This window comes from Dama dama, chromosome 21 (assembly GCF_033118175.1).
Source record: "Dama dama isolate Ldn47 chromosome 21, ASM3311817v1, whole genome shotgun sequence".
NCBI classification, from domain to species: domain Eukaryota; kingdom Metazoa; phylum Chordata; class Mammalia; order Artiodactyla; family Cervidae; genus Dama; species Dama dama.
In genome coordinates, this window is record NC_083701.1 from 75,044,653 (window position 1) to 75,059,256 (window position 14,604).

At 38.1% G+C, this 14,604-nt stretch overlaps 1 protein-coding gene across 1 annotated transcript in view; it reads right to left on the reverse strand.

Moving 5' to 3' along the window:
* Positions 1-14,604, reverse strand: part of RALYL (RALY RNA binding protein like) — a 786,844-nt gene that overhangs the window by 164,404 nt on the left and 607,836 nt on the right. The gene's annotated exons all lie outside the window — the stretch shown is intronic.

Genomic DNA, 14,604 nt, shown 5'->3' on the forward strand with positions numbered 1-14,604 from the left:
TTTAACTCAAATGAATATGAGAGAGAGAAAGACATAAGTTTTTGGACAGCAAAAAAGATGTTAACATCCAGCAAAACAGAATGCCTCTGAACGGCGGTTTATGAGATACCCTGAAATATATGCAAAAATGTTTCCCATTTGTTTCTTTGTTGTGTTTTCAATTTGGAATATCCCCATTTGAAAAGATAATTTAACATTTTAAATTACACTACTACAATAAACAAATACTTGTTATTTATCCCTGCCAACAGTGATCCCTGATGGCATCTGTTATTTCTAGAGAAATTTGTGCTTGATTTTGAAGTGACCTCTAACTGATAATACAGCATCCACATTATCAAGGGTGTTTTTTTTTTTTTTCAATGAGGAAAAATGAAAAGAGATATTTTCTAAAGAAATTAATTAAAAGTAGCACCTTTACTCTTGGGATTGTTTTGTGTTTGTTTCTTTCCTCAGGTTTAAATAAAAGTTTAAATAATTCAGCCATGGCATATAGACTGCCAGGAAAAGTCATTCAGAGTTATTTATTATTCACATTTGGAAGATTTAGGGATTCATTACTGTTCCATTGAATAAAAATTCAGGAGGTAAAGAAAATAATCTGTTTGACAAGTGAATGCATAAAACCATACATTACCCTAGTATAAGCAGTATACTGTTAAAAAGTGCTTTTGCAGTTATTATTAGTTCAGAGCCTCAGAACCATCATGTGAAATGAGCAGAGCAGGGGTCTTTATTTCTGTGTCATCTATATAGATGTTTGAGATATTGAGAAATTAAATGGCTTTCCTAATAACATCATCAGCTCGTTTCGCTCCTGTCTTTACTATTGAGCATGGCGCAGGTGCCAGGCCCTGAACTAGTAGGAGAGGGGGTGCCCCGCCCCTGCCCCTCGAGAGATGGCTGAGACTTGGCCACTGCACCTGACTCACGTTCTAGAACTTTCTGTACGATAGCATCGCTCTTAACCAGACTTCGGATGCCATATTTTTCAGCCACTTAAACCTGATTTGGCTCTGGAAAGACCTGTAAAATAATACATTCTGAACCCCCAGGAGTTTGGCATCACTGAGGAAGATGTATGATAAAAGAATGCTGTAGGGAGATTTGGCTGGCAGCAGTGGGGAAACACACCTGACTTTCACCTGAGCTGCTTGCGATGTCTTGGCCAGGCAGGCTCACAGCCCTACGGTTTGATGGGGCTGCCCCAGAGTGCTTCTGATTTAGTTGCTAAGTCATGTCCGATGCTTGTGCCCCATGAACTGTAGCCCCCCAGGCTCCTCTGTTCATGGGCTTCTCCAGGCGTGAACACTGGAGTGGGTAGCCTATCCCTTCTCCAGGGGATCTTCCAGACCCAGGAATCAAACCCGGTGTCTCCTGCATCGCAGGCAAATTCTTTACCAAAGTGCTTTTACTCTGAGAGAAATATGCACCAGATTTGCAGAGGCAAACGTGTGTTCTAAAATATGACCATCTGAAGCATTTTAAGCCGAAATCTGAGAGTGGAACCAATTCCGCACAAAAGTAAATGACTTTCTAATCTTGTTGTTTTTCCCTTCACAGAATCAAAGCTAGTTTTCATACTTGATATATATCCTTAATAGTATGTTAAAATATTCTCTGTTATGGGAATGAAACCGTAGTCTAATTTTACTGGGCAGTCACTGAATTGTGACCGTTTTAATGAGCCTTTGGACCTAGTTTCATAAATTGGCTCTGACACAGCTCTATGGCACGCTGGCCTCTGTCATTAGAATGTGAATGCAAAGATCACTGGTTGGCCAGATTCCCATCTGTTACCAGAAAACACCCTGACGCTCCCAGGCCCCATCTGCAAGGACAAATGAAAAGGGAAACTTGAACTTATTACTAATTAACTGGGAAATCTGATCATTGTATGTGACTTACTCAGATTCAAACTGCTTTGAACTCCAATAGAAACTGAAGTAAAAAAAAAAAAAAAAAAGAGTAGGCATATATACTTGGATCCTTATTTTTATTTATATCTATTACTGCCAGTGGTTATATTATGAAGAAAATAGAGATGATACAAAGCATTCATTTTCATTGATCAAATAACGATTGAACGTACAGAACATGCCAGGAACTGTGCTAAGGATTTGGTAAACAGATATAAATATTGTCTTTGTTCCCAATTTTAAATGAGAAAATACTTCTGTAGGTGTTGAGGAAAAAATAATATCAGTAATAATTATTAGTGGAAAACATTCTCAATTCTATTTTTACATTGATATGTGTAAATATATTAGCCCAAATATTTTCATAGGTACTGTCTTTTTACCATTCATAGAGTACTTTTCCTCACATATTTTTTTAATAAGTTAAAACTTCTCCAACATGTCTAATGTCCTTTTGACTGTTTCAGCAAATGTAGATGCCATCCAACCACAAGCATTCTCAATTTCTTTTCATTCTGGTATAAAATACAACTATCTAATTATAAAGGAAGCCCCATCAAAAGACTTTTCTGCCAAGTTGAGTTATTTCAAAGCATTGCATAGAAAAATCAAAATTAAATCATGTATATCTTTGTAACATTCATTGTTTAATCTACTCCAGTCCTTTGCTTCTGTAAGAATTTGTCTTTTCATTTGTGAGATTTTCTTTTAATAATGGAAATTTTTAAAAACTCAAAATTTGAATTTTGTGAAACATTCCAATGAGAGGTTTCCAATTACTTTTGAGCAAAATGTAATCAACATTAAAAGGATTTGCAAAGTAGTTCTTCAAAAGCTCAAACATTTCTAAAATTCCAGTGATGACAGGTGGCAAAGGGAGACTATATGGTAACATACTTATGCTGTCTTTTTAGTTCAAAATAAAATTCATAAGCAAAATTTTGTAGTCTGGTTTTCTGACTATATAAACATAGTTCAGTTTAGCTCAGTTGCTCAGTTGTGTTCGACTCTTTGTGACCCCATGGACTGCAGCACGCCAGGCCTCCCTGTCCATCACCAACTCCCGGAGTTTACTCAAACTCATGTCCATTGAGTCGGTGATGCCATCCAACCATTTCAGCCTCTGTCGTCCCCTTCTCCTGCCCTCAATCTTTCCCAGCATCAGGGTCTTTTCCAGTGAGTCAGTTCTTCACATCATGTGGCCAAAGTATTGGAGTTTCAGCTTCAGCATCAGTCCTTCCAATGAACACCTAGGACTGATTTCCTTTAGGATGGACTGGTTGGATCTCCTTGCAGTCCAAGGGGCTCTCAAGAGTCTTCTCCAACACCACAGTTCAAAAGCATCAACTTTTCTGTGCTCAGCTTTCTTTTTAGTCCAACTCTCACATCCATACGTTACTACTAGAAAAATCATAGCTTTGACTAGACGGACCTTTGTTGGCAAAGTAATATCTCTGCTTTTTAATATGCTGTCAAGGTTGGTCATAACTTTTCTTCCAAGGAGCAAGCGTCTTTTAATTTCATGGCTGCAGTTACCATCTGCTGTGATTTTGGAGGCCAAAAAATAAAGTTTGTCAGTGTTTCCATTGTTTCCCCATCTATTTGCCATAAAGTGATGGGACTGGATGCCATGATCTTAGTTTTCTGAGTGTTGAGCTTTAAGCCAACTTTTTCACTCTCCTCTTTCACTTTCATCAAGAAGCTCTTTTGTTCTTCACTTTCTGCCATAAGGGTGGTGTCATCTGCATATCTGAGGTTATTGATATTTCTCACAGCAATCTTGATTCCAGCTTGTGCTTCTTCCAACCCAGCCTTTCTCATGATGTACTCTGCATATAATTTAGATAAGCAGGGTGACAATATACAGCCTTGACGTACTCCTTTTCCTATTTGGAACCAGTCTGTTGTTCCATGTCCAGTTCTAACTGTTGCTTCCTGACCTGCATATAGGTTTCTCAAGAGGCAGGTCAGGTGGTCTGGTATTCCCATCTCTTTCAGAATTTTCCACAGTTTATTGTGATCCACACAGTCAAAGGCTTTGGCATAGTCAATAAAGCAGAGATAGATGTTTTTCTGGAATTCTCTTGCTTTTTCGATGATCCAGCAGATGTTGGCAATTTGATCCCTGGTTCCTCTGCCTTTTCTAAAACCAGCTTGAACATCTGGATCTTCACGGTTCATGTACTGTTGAAGCCTGGCTTGGAGAATTTTGAGCATTACTTTACTAGCGTGTGAGATGAATGCAATTGTGTGGTAGTTTGAGCATTCTTTGACATTGCCTTTCTTTGGGATTGGAATGAAAACTGACCTTTTCCAGTCTTGTGGCCACTGCTGAGTTTTCCAAATTAGCTGGCATAATGAGTGCAGCACTTTCACAGCATCATCTTTCAGGATTTGAAATAGCTCAACTGGAATTCCATCACCTCCACTAGCTTTGTTCGTAGTGATGCTTCCTAAGGCCCACTTGACTTTGCATTCTGGAATTGGGCTTCGTTTGTGGCTCAGCTGGTAAAGAATCTGCCTGCAATGCGGAAGACCTGGGTTTGATCCCTGAGTTGGGATTTTCCCCTGTAGAAGTGAAAGGCTACCTACTCCAGTATTCTGGCCTGGAGAATCCCATGGACTATATAGTTGGACATGACTGAGAGACTTCCACTATATAAACATAAAATATTTATAAAATGTGATACAGCTCAGTCTGCATAAATCAGAAATCACACAATTGCATTTGTTTAATGTAATTATGTGTTGTTTATGTATCATAACCAACTCCAAATGTATTTTAATTTGTATGTATCCTAAATTACTAAGATCATTATTTTTTACCCCCATTCTGTATTCCACTCAAAGCTGTATTCAAAGTATCACTACAAAGGTCACATTATTTTATCTTCAATGCTGAATTTTTAAACTAAATTTAAACCATCATTCACATACAATGTCAGCAATTTCACAGTCATCATTTAGTAATCAAGAATAAGGGGTTTTTTTTACATATATGTATCTATTATTATAAATGTTTATTGATTTTCCTTTTTTGTTCTTGTTTTTGAGATTTTCTTTTCATTCTAAACTTTTGATTGTATGTTGGCGTATAGCTGATTAACAATGTTGAGATAGTTTGAAGTGGACAGCAAATGGACTCTGCCATACATATACACATGTATCTATTCTCCCCCAAGTAGTCATGTATGGGTGTGAGAGTTGGACCATAAAGAAGGCTGAGCACCAAAGAATTGATGCTTTTGAACTGTGGTGCTGGAGAAGACTTGAGATTCCCCTGGACTGCAAGGCAATCAAACCAGTCAATCCTTAAGGAAATCAACCCTGAATACTCATTGGAAGGGCTGATGCTGAAGCTGACTCATTGGAAAAGACCCTGATGCTGGGAAAGACTGAGGCCGAGAGGAGAAGAGGGCGACAGAGGATGAGATGGTCGGACGGCATCACCGACCCAGTGGACAAGAGTTTGAGCAGACTCAGGGACGCAGTGAAGGACAGGGAAGCCTGGCGCGCTGCAGGTCACAGGGCTGCACAGTCAGAGGTGACTCACCAGCTGAACGGTTCTCCCCCAAACTCTCCTCCCATCCAGGCATAACCTTGAGCAGAATTTCCAGTGCTGTATTATAGGTACTCACTGGTCATCCATTCTGAATATAACTATAAGGGTTTTGGTTTTAAAATAAATATCTAATGCACATAAGTAAATTAACTTACGGCCTTTTAAAAGTTATGAATAAAATAATTAACTATTGTTATGTAAAAGCCTTTAGACTAGTTATTATGGCTAGAAATTGCTCATAGGATGAGAATCCAGGATGATATGTGATTCCTCAAAAAAAAAAAACACCTTATTTTTCCCACCAGACCTGGTGAACAGGCTTGGCCCAGTCTCGCGCCCATTCATAGTAACCCCTGCTCCACCAGATCTGGTGGATGTGCTCATCCAGGCCCGGAATGGCTTTACTGCAGCCCCCATACCACTGATCCTGGAAGGTGTGCGCATGTCACATGAAGAATCCCACTGAATGCCTCGCATTTCTGGGCCCTACGAGACTGAAACACAGACAGAGCCTGGCACCAAAGCACTGCACAGACAGACCACAACGCACGCCCAGTCTTCCAGGGACTGCTTCTTCCAGACGGGTGGAGACAGCAGTTTCGTCTTATACACAGAAACAAAGAGTCAGGCAACAGGAGGAGACAGAGAAATATAGTTTGAATGAAAGAACAAGAAAAAACTACAGAGAAAGACATTAATAAAATGGAGATAAGCATTTACTTGATAAAGAGTTTAAAGTAATGGTCATAAAGATAACGAATTTAGATAAAGAATGGAAAACATGGCAACATTTTCATCAAAGAGATAGAAAATATAAGAAAGGTCTGATGCTTTGGAACTGAAGAATATGATAGCTAAACTGAAAAAGACACTAGGGAAATTCAACAGCAGACTGGATGATGCAGCAGAATGAATCACTGGACTGGAAGACAAACCAATGAAAATCATCCAGACAGAGCTACAAAAATAAAAATAAATTAAAAAGTCAAAATTCTTTAAGGAAACTTTGAGACACCATCAAGTGGAATATATTCTTGTTATAGGGTTCTCATGAAAAGAACAGGGAGAGAAAGTGCCAGCAAACATATCTGAAGAAATAATAACTGAAAATTTCCCCAACCTGAGGAAAAATATAGATATTCAGGTGCAGGAAGCCGGAAACATTGCGAATAGAATGACCCCAAAGAAATCCACACAAAGAAGAATTGTACTTAAAATTGGAAGAGTTGAAGAGACATCAAAAATATAAAACGTGATGGGGGAGTAAAAATGTAAACATTTAGAATGTGTTTAAATTTAAGTTGCTATCAGTTTAAAACAGGAGCAATATGTGAGCCTCTCAGTAACCGCAAAGCAAAAACTCATAGTAAATGCACAGAAGAGAATGCGGAAGGAATCGAGACAGAACAAGCAAGAAAGCCACCAAACCGCAGCAGAAGAGAGACAGGGAAGAAGAAAGAAGCAGGAGCACCTAGGGAAACAGACGTCTTTACCAGCCCGGCCACCAGGGAAGCAAACAGACACCAAAGGTACACAAAATGCCAGTGACTGTTTTATTTTATTTTTTCAGTGATTATTTTAAATGTAAATAGGCTAACCTCCAATCAAAGATAGAGTGGTTAAGTGAAGAAAAGACGGAAAAAAAAAAAAAAAAAAGGACTCACACAAGACCCATCTACGTGCTTTTTGTAAGAGATTCACATCAGAAGTAAAGACACACAGAATGAAAGTGAAGGGGTGGACAAAGCTACTCCAGTCAAATGGAAACGAAAAGAATGCTGGTGGAGCTGTACTCATGCCAGACAAGTAGACTTTAAAACAAGCACAGCAATAAAGGACAAAGAAGAGCATTATATTATTGATAAAGGAGAAATCCAGTAATAAAATATAACATTTATAAATATATATGCACCCACCACAAGAGCACTCAAATATGCAAAGCAAATATTAATGGACATAAAGGGGGAAATTGACAGCAATGCAACAAAAGCAGGGTCTGTAACACACGACTTACATCAATGAATAGATCAAGCAGATAGAAAATAAATAAGGAAACACAGACTTTGAATGGCACGCTAAACCAGATTGCTTAATAGATATAGTCAGAACATTCTGAACTGGAAAAGGTGCAAGCATGTGGAGATTAAAAAAATATGTTATGGAATAATCAATGGGTTATCAAAAATCAAGGAAAAAATAGAGAATACATAGAGACAATGCAACCATACAACATCTAAAATCTATGACATGGAGCAAAAGTGGTTCTAAGACAAAAGGTCATTGCAATTAAAGTCTGTCTCAATAAAGAAGAGAAATCTAAGACAATATAACTCATTCCTAAAGAAATTAGAAAAAGAAAAAGAACAAGGCCTAAAGTCAGTAGAAAGAAAGAAATAATAAAGATTAAAGTGAATCAGATGACTTCACTAGTGAATTCTATCAAAAATTGAAAGATTTAAAACCTATACTTTTCAAACTCTTCCAAAGGATTGACGAGGGGAGGGCCTCATTTTACAAGGCCAGCATTACTCTAATATTGAACCTGGACAACGTCACTACAGAAATTTCTTTAATGAACATAGATGCAAAAATTTTCAACAAAATACTAGCAAACTGAATTCAAGAACACATTAAAAAGGCCATAAATTATAATCAACAGGGATTTAATTCAAGGATACAAACAGCATTCAACATTCCCAAATTAATCATGTGTGTGTGATACACCATATTAACCAGACAAAAGATAAAACTCATATTATCATCTCAACAGATGCAGGAAAACCATTTGACAAAATTCAACATTTATGATAAAAGCTCTCAACAAAGTGAGTGTAAAGGGGATGTATCTCAAGATAATGAAGACTATGCATGATAAACCCACAGCTAACATCATATCTGTGAAAAGCTGAAAACTTTTTCTCTAAGATCAGGAACAAGGCAAGGATGCCCACTTGTTATTTTTATTCAACACTGTATAGGAAGTCCTAGCCAAGAAAAGTAAATGAAAGGCATCCAAATCAAAAAGAAGCAAAACCATCACCATCTGCAGATAACATTATGAAGAAAATCTTAAAGACTGTCAAAAAAACTGTTACAACCCTAAAGACTCCACCAAAAAGAAAACCCTGTTAGAACTAATAAGGACTTCCCTGGTGGCTCAGATGGTAAAGAATCTGCCTGCAACGCAGGAGACCTGGGTTCGATTCCTGGGTTGGGAAGATCCCCTGGAGAAGGGAAAGGCTACCCACTCCAGTATTCTTATCTGGAGAATTCCATGGACAGAAGAGGCTGGCAGGGTATAGTCCATGGGGTTTCAAAAAGTCAGACATGACTGAATGACTAACACTTTCATTTCACTTTTCAGAACTAATAAATGAATTCAGTAAAGTTGTGGAATACAAAATCAACCTAAAAATCAGTGGCATTTATGTACACTAATAAAAAACTGTCAGAAAGTGAAATTAAGAAAGCAATATCATTTACAATTGCATCAGAAATAATAAAATTGCTGGTAATTCAGTTAAACAGGTAGGTGAAAGACCTATATTCTGAAACCTGTAAGACACTAATGGAGAAAATTAAAGAAAGTGCATATAAAGGAAAGGTATTCTGTGCTAATGGATGGGAAACATTGATATGGTAAAAATGTCCATGCTACCTAAAGTAATCTACAGATTCAATGCCATCCATTTTAAGACTCCAACAGCATTTTTCACAGAACTAGAATAATTCTAAAACTTGTATAGAACCACAAAAGAGCCTGGTTAGGCAAAATAGTATTAAGAAAAAAGAAAAAAAGCTGGAGGTGTCATGCTCCCTGATTTCAAAGTACACTACAAAGCTACAGTAATGGTATCATAATAAAAACAAGCACATAGATTGATGGATCAGAGTTGAGATCCCAGAAATAAACTCACAATATATAGAAAACCAATTTAGGACAAAGGATCAGGAACATGCATGTGATGGAGAAAGGACAGTCTCTGCAAAAACTGGTATTTGGAAAACTGGACAGCCACAAGCAAAAGAATAAAACTGGACCACTCTCTTAACACTACAAAAAAACAATAACTCCAACTGAATTAAAGGGTTGAATGGTGAAATCTGAAACCAGAAACATCCCAGATGAAAACAGGGGGTTACCCTCATGACAATGTCAGCAAAGTTTTTGTGGATCTGATTCCAAAGGCAAGGGTAAGAAAAGCAAAAATAGACAGACGGGTCTACATCAAATGAACAGTGAAGGAGATCATCACCAGAATTAACAGACAGCCTGCTAGATGGGAGAAGATATCTCCTAACCACACATCTGACAAGAGGTTAATATCCAAAATATATAAATAAGTCATGCAACTTAATAAAAATACAAACACTAGATTAAAAATGGGCAGACGATCTGAATAGACATTTTTTGAAAGAAGACATACAGATTGTCAACAGACATGAAAATATGTTCATTATTACTAATTATTGGGCTTCCCTGGAGACTCAGAGGTTAAAGCATCTGCCTGCAATGTGGGAGACCTGGGTTCGATCCCTGAGTCAGGAAGATCCCCTGGAGAAGGAAATGGCAACCCACTCCAGTATCCTTGCCTGGAAAATCCCATGGACAGAGGAGCCTGGTGGGCTACAGTCCATGGGGTCGCAAAGAGTCGGACACGACTGAGACTTCACTTTCACTTACTAATTCTTTGGGAAATGCAAATCAAAACCACAGGTGTGAGATACCACTTCACGCCTGTTAGAAAGGCTATCATCAAAAAGATAGGAAATAACAAGTGTTAGAGAGCAAGTGGAGAAGAGGAAACCATAAGACAACGTTGGTGGAAATGTAAATTGATGCAGCCACTGTGAAAAACATTTGGAGAATCCTCCAAAGGTTAAGAATACATCCACCATATGATCCAGCTATTCTACTTCTAGGTATTTATCCAAAGAATAAAAAAGAAAAACTTTAGTTTGAAAAGATATATGTTCACAGAAGCTTTATTTATAATAGCCAAGCTATGAAAACAACCTAAGTGTCCATCAATATATGAATAGATAAAGATGTGTATATACACAATGGAATATTTCTGAGCCATAAGAAAGAATGAAATCTTGATGTTTTTAACATGAGTAGACTTGATGGTATTATATGAAGTAAATTAAATTGAAAAGGTAAAAGGCAAAAATGATATGATGTCTTTCATATGGAGTCTGGAAAAAGTGAACAAAGCAATATAGAAAACAAACTCATAAATGTAGAAACAGGCTGGTGATTACTGGACTGGGAAAGGGACTGGAGGAAGCAGAATGGCTGAAGGGCGTCTGGTGCGTGGAGATGGGTGGTGACTAGGCTTTGGGTGATAAACGCTTTATAAGGAACACACACGTCTCATCATAGCGTTGAACACCTGAAACTTATGTAGTGTATATACCAACTTTTTCTTAAAAAGAATGAATCAAAATTATTTCAAGGACTCCCCTGGTTGCTCAGTTGGTAAAGAATCTGCCTGCAGTACAGGAGACCTGTGTTCAATCCTTGGCCCTGGAAGACCCCCTGGAGAAGGAGATGGAAACTCACTCCAGTATTCTTGCCTGGAAAATCCTATGGACAGAGGAGCCTGGCAGGTTACAGTCCACGGAGTCGCAAGAGTTGGGCAGGACTTAGCAACTAAACCACCACCAAAATTATTTTAGGGGAGGGAGGTGGAAGGGATGTTCTAGTGGGAGGTTTACCTATGGCTGATTTATATGGATGTTTGGGAGAACCCAACACAATCCTGTAAAGCAATTATCCTTCAGTTAAAAACAAATATATTTTAAAAAATAAATAAAAGCCAAATATTTTAGTTGATGTATAACTGACATATAACATCACAGTAGCCCCAGGTGTAGAATATAATCATTTGATAGATGCATATATTGCAAAAGTATCATCACAATAAGTTTAATTTTCTGATGATAACTTTTAAGATCGACTCTCTTAGCAACTCTCAAGTATATAATACAGTATTATTAACCATGCTGTACGTTGCATTCCCGTGACTAATTTGTTTTATAATTGGGAGTTTGTACCCTCTTCACCTATTTCACCCACCCTCCACCACCCGACCCCGGCTCTGCAGCCCTGACAACCAGCAGTCTGTTATCTGGATCAATGATACAGAGATCGATGAGCATAATGCCTCAAAGTACAGCCATGTTGTCACAAATGGCAACATTTCCTTCTCCTTTTTTATCCATTCACTCACTGACAGACACAAAGTTTGTTTCACACTGAGTTAATTTTTTTAGCAAATATTAAAATGCTGCAGTGAAATAAGCCTGCAGATATCTTTTCAAGTTAACATTTTTATTTCCTTTAGATACATACCCAGAAGTGGAATTGCTGGGTCATATGATAGTTCCTAATTTTAATTTTTTCCTCAAAAGGAATTCTTGATGTCTAGGTTAGGTATTTGTCTCAGGGGCTCAGAATTACAAATAATTGGTGGAATGTCTAGAATTTGGATTTAAATAAATATTGCTTATTAGTGACTTAGGGGCACTAAAGGAAAAAATTAATGTCACAGATATGTAGTGGGGTTAATAGTAATCATTTAATAAAAATATATTAGATTTTGGACAATAGCGTAACAAATAAGTTTCTGAATTATAAACTAATCTGCACAATATCTATGCAATGTTCTATATCTTTTTACCATTTTACAGGTAATTAAATTTTAAGCAAAAGAGAAAAATAGCTTGCATAAGTCTACTCAGGTAATGTTCTCACAAAACCCACATTTAAATTAGATTCTTTCTGAATCCAAAAGTACAGTCTTCAAACTATACCCCAATTATCTGTTCCTGCTTTATGGGTAGAAATTTTATGCTGTTGTTCTTGGCAATCACAAAAGCTTGAGAAAAAGAAAGGGAGAGATGCTTATCTCCACTGGATATTGAATGACCAAGGCGGCTTGTTGCATGAGTTAGTAGCGTCTGGTGAAGATCTTTGAGGGACAGGATCTTGAGTGCATGCATTAGTGAAGGAGACAGATTCCAGGGACTTTATATGTTAGTGATTGATCGTGATTGATTACCGTGATAGCTTAAAATTCCACCTATGTCCATGTCCACAAACTCTTGCAAACATGTAGTAAGCTGAATAATCATCCCCCAAAGGCATGTATGCCCTGAGTTCCAGAACCTGTGATTATGTTACAATACAGAGCAAAGGGTAACTAAGGTGACTTTAAAATAGGGCGATTAGCCTACATTACCTGGGTGGACGGAGTGTAATAACAATGATCTTTAAATGTGGAAAAAGTCGGAAGGTCACAGTGACGCAGGGTGAGAAAGAATCAACCCGCTATTTTTGGCTTTGAAGATGGAAGAAGGGGACCATGAGCCAAGGAGTGTGGGAAGCCTTTAGCAGACAGAAAAGACAATGAGACAGAGTGCCCCTAGGCGCCCAGAAAGGAACACACCCAGCTGAGATGTTTACTTTTACCCAGTGAGACCTGGGCTGAATTTCTGACGTACAGAACTCTAAGATAATAAATTCATAATGTTTTAATTCTCTAAATTTATGGTCCAGGCATGCTTAGGAGATAATGCAGGTTCAGTTCCAGACTACCACAATAAAGCAGATTTCCACAATAAAGTGAGTCACATGAACTTTTGGGTTTCCCAGTGCATACAAAATTTATGCTCAGCTGGCAAAGAACATGCCCACCAATGCAAGAGACACAAGAGACACAGGTTCGATCCCTGGGCCAGGAAGATCCCCTGGAGAAGGAAATAGCAACTCACTCCAGTTTTCTTGCCTGGAAAATTCCATGGAGAGAGGAGCCTGGCAGGCTACAGTCCATGGGGTCGCAAAGAGTTGGACTCAATTGAGCACATGTGCACGCTCACACACACACACATAGTATATAGTAAGTGTGCAATAGCTATATGTCTAAAAACGTACATTCCTTAATTCAAAAATACTTAATCATTAAAAAATGCTAACCATCATTTGAGCCTTCAGTGAGTAGTAATCTTTTTGCTTGGTTTGATATTGCTGACTGTTGACTGATCAGGGTGGTGGTTAGTGAAGGTCGAGTGGCTGAGGCAATTTCTTAAAATAAGAGAACAAAAAAGTTTGCTGCCTTGTTTGACTCTTCCTGTAGCATGCAATGCAGTTCAATGGCGTTTTACCCATGGTAGAACTTCTTTCAAAACGAGTCAGTGCTCTCAAACCTTGCCGCTTCATCAAGTTTTGGTGATAGTCTATATCATTTACTGTCATGTCAGCAATTTCCACGGCATCTTTATCAGAGGCAGATTCCATTTCAAGAAACCACTTTCTTTGCTCATCCAGCAATTCTTCTTCATTAAAACTTTATTATGAACTTGCAGCACTTCAGTCACATATTCAGAATCTACAACTAACTCCAGTTCTCTTGCTAGTTACACATCTGCAGTTTATTTCCTTCACTGAAGTCTTGAATCTCTCCAGGTCATCCTTGAAAGCTGGCATCAACTTTTTCCAAACTCCAGTTAATGTTGAGATTTGACCTCCTCCCATGAATCAGAAATGTTCTTAATGGCATCTAGAATGATAAATCTTTCCCACAAAATTTTCAATTGACTTTGCCCAGATATATCAGGGGAATCACTATCTATGGCAGCGATAGCCTTACAAAATATATTTCTTAAATAATAAGACTCAGAATTCAAAATTTCCCCTTGATTCATGGACTGCAGGATGGATGTTGGGTTAGCAAGCATGAAAACATTAATCTCACAGTACCTCTCCATCAGAGCTCTTGAGTGACCAGGTGCATTGTCAATGAGTAGTAATATTTTGAAAGAAATCTTTTTTTTTTTTTTTCCTGAGCAGTAGTTCTCAACAGTGGGTTTAAAATACTCAGTAAATCACACTGTAAACATATGTGCTGCCATGCAGGCTTTGATGTTTCATTTACAGACCACAGACAGAGTAGACGGAGCAAAATTAAGATGCCCAGGATTTTTGGAAAAGTACACGAGCTTTGGCTTCAACTTCAAGTAGCCAGCTGCATTAGCCTCTGACAAGAGAGTCAGCTTGTCCTTTGAAGCTTTGAAGTCAGGCATTGATGTCAGCCCTTGCTATGAAAGTCCTAAGTGACT